General features: G+C 41.2%; 1 pseudogene; it reads right to left on the bottom strand.

Moving 5' to 3' along the window:
• Positions 1-2,197: 2,197 nt before the first annotated feature.
• On the bottom strand, positions 2,198-2,316 carry LOC141421778 (5S ribosomal RNA; annotated as a pseudogene).
• Between the last annotated feature and the right edge of the window lie 4,888 nt (positions 2,317-7,204).

The raw sequence follows: 7,204 nt of genomic DNA, 5'->3' as shown, positions 1-7,204 counted from the left end.
AAACAATACCCATACACACACACTCTTCTAAGCCTCTGAAACCATGGGAAAACGTTGGTGAAGGTGATATGACGGACCTTTTCAGAGACCATGGTGAGTGATTCTTCTGTGCAATAGAACCTATGAAAGTCACTTTCCTTCTCCAGCTTTGAGTGAAAGCAGAAAGGGAGGTGTTTTGAAGGATCAGTATGAGAGAGATTTAGCTTATGTCTAAGTTTCCCTCTTCCTTCTAGAAAAAAAATACATCCTGGGATAGTTCAGTAGACCCTGAGTATCCGCAGGGTTATGGCTCCCAGGACACTGCTGCTGAGGAAAAGCCAAGCATTCTCAGAATGCATCAAGTTCAGTGAGTCTGAGGGATGCTGGATTCATTTTTCTCCTAACACTGCCCAACTTCTGCTAAAGACATGCCGCCTTTCAACACATCTAGAATTTTTACTTTACCACTTAAATTATGCACGTTCACTTTGGCCTTGCTTTTGGGCACCATTTGCTTTTTAGGAAAGCAGATTTTCATCAAATGAAGGGTAGGGAAACACTCAGCAGATGACACAAGCGATGATAACCAGGGATTGACTGAGAGCTTTTCAACATCCACCAAGCTGTATGATGTGCATGTGAATTTAAAACTTTTGTTTTTGAAATTTCTTTTGATTTTTAAATTTTTATTATTTTTTTTCACAGTAAACAAAATTATCTATGAAAATTTTAAGCAGGACACAACCCAGAAGCTCTACATAGGTACAGCAAGGAACAAGGACATGTTTTAACAACTCTAGTCTTTTTCCACATTATATATTTATTTATTTTTTTGACTTCACCAGGTAAAAACCATGTGTAAACCTGAAAATAAGACTGTAAATGTCAAGACTATGAATTACTGACACTGAATTACTTAAGTTAGGTACTCCCAGAATGTTATTTTCTTACTTTTTGTTGTTGTTGTTGTTTTGTTTTTTTTGAGGCTAGGTCTCACTATGTAGCCCAGGCTTGCCTCAAACTCTCAATCCTCCTGCCTCAGCCTCCCTAGTGCTGAGCTTATAGGCATGCACCACTACACTGAGATCAGAATGGTATTTTCTAAGACAAAAATCAGAAAGGATAAAAAACATGGCAGATGGGACTTGTCTCATAAAGATGCAGCAGACTGCACTTTCGTGCCTGAGAAAACTGTGACCATTCAGGTTTTGTTGGGGTCACTACCTTGTGGCTTGGTCCATCTGGGAGGTGAGCAAAAAGAAGTAAAAGTGACAAGTAGTATAATAATGCCAGGCCAGGGTAAGAGGCCAATTTGTGAAAGTGGCTCGAAAAGTCAAGGGTGGAAGTGGGTGAACTCTGAGGTCACCCTTTATTATGCCTTGTCTGAATAAAATAAAACCAAGCAAAATGAAAAGTGATAACAGAAGGTCAGGATGTAGGCATCGGGAGTGACAAAGTCATCTTTTCCCTGAAGTAGAACTTGGCGGTGCTCCTCCTGACCTGCCAGAGAAAAGAGTCTGTCACCTGGCAGACACAGTGTATCAAGGTCCTGGAGAGCAAGTGGACTGCTACAAAGAGAAGAGGAGTAGTTTCATTGGCTTTTTTTCTGGGCTGGAAGTAACATCTCACAAGAAAGAAAGGCAGTATCCCTCTGCTCTGGGCACTAAGCAAGCAGCCCTCAGAGTCTAACTTTACTTCCTCCTTAGGCAGAACTGGAGAGGAATGGCAAGGTCTTTGAATTGGTTTGCATCTTTTTTTGTTTTATTTTATTTTATTTTATTTGTTGTGGGACTAAGGTTTGAACTTAGGGCTTTGCACTTGGAAACCAGGTGCTCTATCACTTGATCCACTTTGCTCTGGTTATTTTGGAGATGGGGTCTCTTGAGCTATTTGCTCACACTGACCTTGAACCTTGATCCTCCTGGTCTCAGCCTCCCAAGTGGCTAAGATTACAAGTGTGAGCCACTAGGACCTGGCTTTTTTGTTTCATTTTGTTTTTGTGGTAGTGGGGATTGAACCCAAGACCTGTCCCATGTGAGGCTTGTACTATAGCCCTTTTGTTTTTAATTTGTTTTTGAGATAGGGGCTCACTAACTTCTCCCAGCTTGGCCTCAAATTCTGGACCATCTTGCCTCCACCTCCAGAGTAGTGGGGATTAAAGACCCATACCACTACACCCTGCCTAGGTCTGTATCTTTTTTAACTTAATTTTTTTTAAGGCCTACAGCACCTGGTATTCCCAGGCAGTCTCCCATCCAAGTACTAACCAGGCCTGGTCCTGCTTAGCTTCTGAGATCAGACGAGATCTGGCGTGTTCAGGGTGGTATGGACGTAGATGGTCTGTATTTTTTATCATTACTGAATGCATTAGCATTCTGTTTTATACCTCAAGCTTTTATTCTTTGACTACTGAGATTAACAAGTTATGTCTAATAATTTGTCAGTACAAGTGTGTCTTCAAAATCAAATTTCTTGGATACACCTAGACATATCTGGACTAGACACCTCAAAATGCAAGCTCAGCAGAATAAGGCACAATAGTCAGCTGGCTTTTCCTTCAGTACTGGATTTGAATTCAGGCCTTTGCACTTGCTAGGCAGGTGCTCTACCACTTTAACCTCACCTCCAGCACCAAGTAACTACAGCCCAACCAGGACTCCAACCCTGGACCCTCGGACTAAACGTCTGATGCTCCACTGACTGAGCTATCTGGGCCCATTTAGCTAGCTTTTTCTGGTTCCTTTATTTCATACTGGTATAATTGCAACATTAGGAAGAAGATTTTTGTGGTAGTTGAAGCAATTTTTTCTCTTCTTCCATAATGAAACACAAATAAGGAACACATGCCATGGGTGACAAGTGGTAAAGCTATAGCATTTAACTTTAAACACCTGGATCTTGAGAACATTTGCATGAGGGATGAAGACATTCACGTATATGCGTACTCAGTATTATTCAACATAGCTAAAGACCATTATACAGTGCTGATGGATGTAACCATTTCTTAAATTTCATGTGCCTCTTTCATATCAGGCATTATGCGGAAGTGTCTAGAAATTGAAACTGCACATGACCTGTGAATACATAGCTAAATCACTGTGGTATGGATTAGGAGATTATGTCTAAGGCATAGTGATGGCGGGGGATAGAGAAATTCCTGCACCTGAGGCTAGGAAGACTCTCTAGAGGAGGTGGGTTTGAAGGAAATAAGAGAAAGGGAACTCCAGGCAGAGGGAACGCAGGAAGGCAAAGCCTAAATGTTGGAAACATACTGGTTTACACAGCAAATATTAGTGCGAATTAGTTGAGCAATGAGAAGAAGTAAGAGGTGTGCCTGCTTAGGACTCGATCAGGTGGGTGTTGAAGACACTGAAAATAGGGAAGCAATGTGGTATTCAGACAAATCTTTATCGTTGTCATGACAATGGGGCAAAGGAAGCTGAGGGAAAGGAAGCCCAATTAAAAGTCTGGATCCTAACTTGAGGAAGTTGTAGTGAGAATGGAAAGGAAAAGACAGGTTTGAGAATGGTTTGGCAGCTACAACTGGCATGGCTTGGTGACAGATTGTGTTTGGAAGCGGTATCAGGAAGAACTAGCATAACCTGCAAATTACTGGCTTTAGAACATAGGGATCTTTTATTAAATCTTTTTTCTAAACCATTATACATTATTCATTTGAGATTAAAGATGTGCCTGCATTGTGAAACCTGACTAGCTTCCGACTAAGGGAATCCCTAGATTATAGATCAGCCCCTATGCACCCCCATCCCTGCCTTTCCTGCTCATTTTGTGCTTTTCACCGGAAGCTGTGATATCCGGCTGCAAGCAAAATATACAAGAAAACCCAAACAGACCTATTGTACTAGAAAAAGAAACACGAAAGCCAGAAGATACAATTAACCACAATCGGAAGGCTTAGAACGAGCTGTCCTGTGACTTTATCAAATAGAGACAGTAGAGCACTATTTGTGTACAACTTTGCCTGCTTTTCATTAAGCAAAGAAATGGGCTTTCCATAGCAAAAAATGGGAAAGCTTATTTAGTTACAGGGTAATCAGAAACTTGTGCTTGAAAATTCAGATGTTTATGAGCAAAATCACATCTTGGCCTATTCTACTGCATACAAATAATGAAGCAAAATTATAGATACATACTGGGTTCTGGGGATAAGGGGATGTTTGAGAGTTAAAAGGTTTTTGCACGTGTGACCTCTCAAACTTTGCTCAGGGTGTCATACTGCTGTCACTTCTAGTTTGTGTGTGGTCTTTGGAGGATTCTAGCATGGTGGTTAGGAATCAGCGCTGGAGTTAGTGGGGATTGCTTGAGCGAAAACACAGCGCCATCACTTATGTCTTGGGACACGCCATCAGTTGCCATGTTACCTTGTTATTCCTGTACCTAGGGACCTTTGAGTGGAGCCCAATTCCAACACAGAAATGTTAGCTAGAATTTGGCTTCAAAACCATAGAATCTAATTCAGTGGTTCTCAAATAATCATCATTTGAGTCACCTGGAGGCCTTGCCAACACAGATCGCTAGACGCAACCCCCAGAATTTCACATTTTGTAGATGGGAGTGGGGCTAGAGCCCAAGAATTTGCATTTCTGACTAATTCCAGGTGACAATCTGAGGCCCATACTTTGAGAAACTCTGATCTGATTAGAAAGGGGATTAATTTAGAAGAAAAGAGAAAATAACTCCTAGAAAACTGATGTGAGCCTGGAGGTGGAGGTCAGTGGTAGAGCATTTACCTAGCATGTGTGAAGCACTGGTTCAATTCCCAGCAACACACCCAAAAAACAAACAAAACTCATACATACTTTATTGATTTTGTTTAAGAAGCTAAACTCTGCACAATGGGAAATCCAATGGCTGCTGAGCCAACCACTTAAGTGAGAATAATTGTGTTTTATTACTAGGACAATCTTGACTTTCCACTATTCTAGCGCCATATCCTCATAATCAAACTGTGCATTAATCGCACTCAGAGAAACTTACTCCAGCTTACTTTTCCCAGTATTTCAGGGGTTTCTGCTAGCACCTGGACCTGGAACCAAGTCATGAACCATTTCACTGGGATATACCAGGCTAATTTGTTGAGTTCCAGGACAAATCAAATCCCAAATATCTTTTCCCTGAAGGGCAAACCAAATGAAATAGATTTTTATTTGTTTCTTCAAAGAAAACAGTAAACTAGTTCAAATTAGAAACAAACCTTTGGATTTTCTAAAACAATATGCAAACTCATATTTCCTAACATAACAGTTCGGTTTTTAGAAGGCAAACCTGTGTTTAAGATGCCCTTATACTGCACTAAGTAGCAAGTATTTGACTAAAATGCTAAAATAATAGACCTCTCTGCTAAGAGTCAGGGTCCCAGCAGGAAAGAGTTTCACTCACCGAATTCAAGTCAAGAGACCTTCCTGAAGGAACTGCTTACAGAGTTGTGGTAAGGGAGCCAAGGGAGCTACAGAGGGATGTTTATGTTTAGGTAACAAAAACCTAGCAAGGACAGGAAGTCACCAACACCCTGGGCATGAAGAGGCAAAAGCAGGATGGAGCATTCACTAGCCCAGTGAGAGGAGGAGCTATGGAAAAGAGACTATCTGGCAGGAAGATTAATCTGGGAGGATCCCTGCATCTCTCACTCCGACACATACAAGTTAGAATAAGAATACTAAATCAAGGAGGAAGTGGAGAAAAATAATCTCTCTGTCTCTCTCTCTCTCTCTTTCTTCCCCTACCCCCCAACCTCCGGTTTTTTTTGAGAAAGGATCTCACTCTGTAGCCCAAACTAGCCTTGAATTTTCAGTCCTTCTGCCTCTGCCTCCTGAACACTGGGATTACAGGCATCACCACCACACCCTGCTCTTCTTTCTCATCTCTAGCTGCTGCCATCATCTATCCAGGCCCAACGGAAAGATGTGGAAGGGGCCCCATGATAGATCTTCAGGGGTCAACTCCCCTCAGAGAAGGGCCAGAGGTGGAGGGCAAATGGAGACTGACAAGACAATCCCTTTTTGTTAAACCAACACTAGACATCCTATGAAGTACTACTAACTGAGTTAATGTAGGTAAAATTTCTAGAATGTTTTCTGGCAAGTAGAAAGCATGTACTCTATATGGTAGCTATTAACACTGTTCCTATGATTAACCGTATTTTACAGATGCGGAAATCAAGGCTCGTGGGTTTAAGCAGCTCCTCCTTGGTTGACAGTAACAGAGCCTGCAGTCAAACTCAGGTTATTATTATTCTTTTGGCAGAACTGGGGTTTGATTTGTTTCTTTTCTTTTTTTGGGGGGGTACTGAAGTTTGAACTCAAGACTTATGCTTGCTAGGCGGGCAGTCTTAGCACTTGAGCCACTCTGCCAGTCCAATTTGATTATGTGGAATAAGACATTTTGAACATAAACATAGTTTGCTTCTTATTTGTGTCAGGTCAGCTTTTTGTTCCTTTCCAACAGATCCTAAACAACGAGATAGCCATTTACCCTTGGTATTTTAGGCATTTAGAGTTTCAGTCCAAAGAAAGCTAGGCAAAGACATCACATGTACAGTTCTAGTCAGCTGAAGATGTAAACAAATACTGTTCCTATGGGTTGATTTCCACCTGTCATACTATCTGCCAACTTCTCTCGGATGATTGGAGCAATTATCAGACAAGGGCACACTAACCAATGGCTCATTGCAAAATTTAAATTCGTCATGGCAGCTGAGTTACACAGCTATCGTTAAGAAGTCTGTGAGGCAATAGCTTGATTACCAACCCCACGGAAGGATAAACTCTTACATCTACTCTCTCTCTTTGCTATCTGCTTTTCTGCCTAGTTGCAGCATAGGTTGCTCATAAGAAATTGCCTAATTACCATGAAACCCATCATAGGAGATTGCCAATACTTGACCAGTTTCACTACAAAATGGCCATTTCGTTCAGATCACCTTCATAATTCTCATAGTGATTTCAGCCACCCACGGAGAAAGGCTTCATTTCCATATTCTTTTAAAACCCACTCCATCAAAAAATAAACAAAAAAAAAAGAAAAAAAAACCCACTCCATCAGTATACATATCACATCTGTGCATTCTACAAATGAGGGTCACCTCTGACTATTTCCCTCTTGTTGGGGATTTCTGGTAAATCTGAACATCCAAGAAACTGGTGAAATTGAGATTTTAAGTTAGCAGTAAAGAGTTCATATGTGGGATGGAATTTTATGCAGCCAT

This window comes from Castor canadensis, chromosome 3, assembly GCF_047511655.1.
Source record: "Castor canadensis chromosome 3, mCasCan1.hap1v2, whole genome shotgun sequence".
Classification (NCBI taxonomy): Eukaryota; Metazoa; Chordata; class Mammalia; order Rodentia; family Castoridae; genus Castor; species Castor canadensis.
Note: the sequence above shows the minus strand (reverse complement) of the source record. Positions and strands in the feature narration are given on the sequence as shown.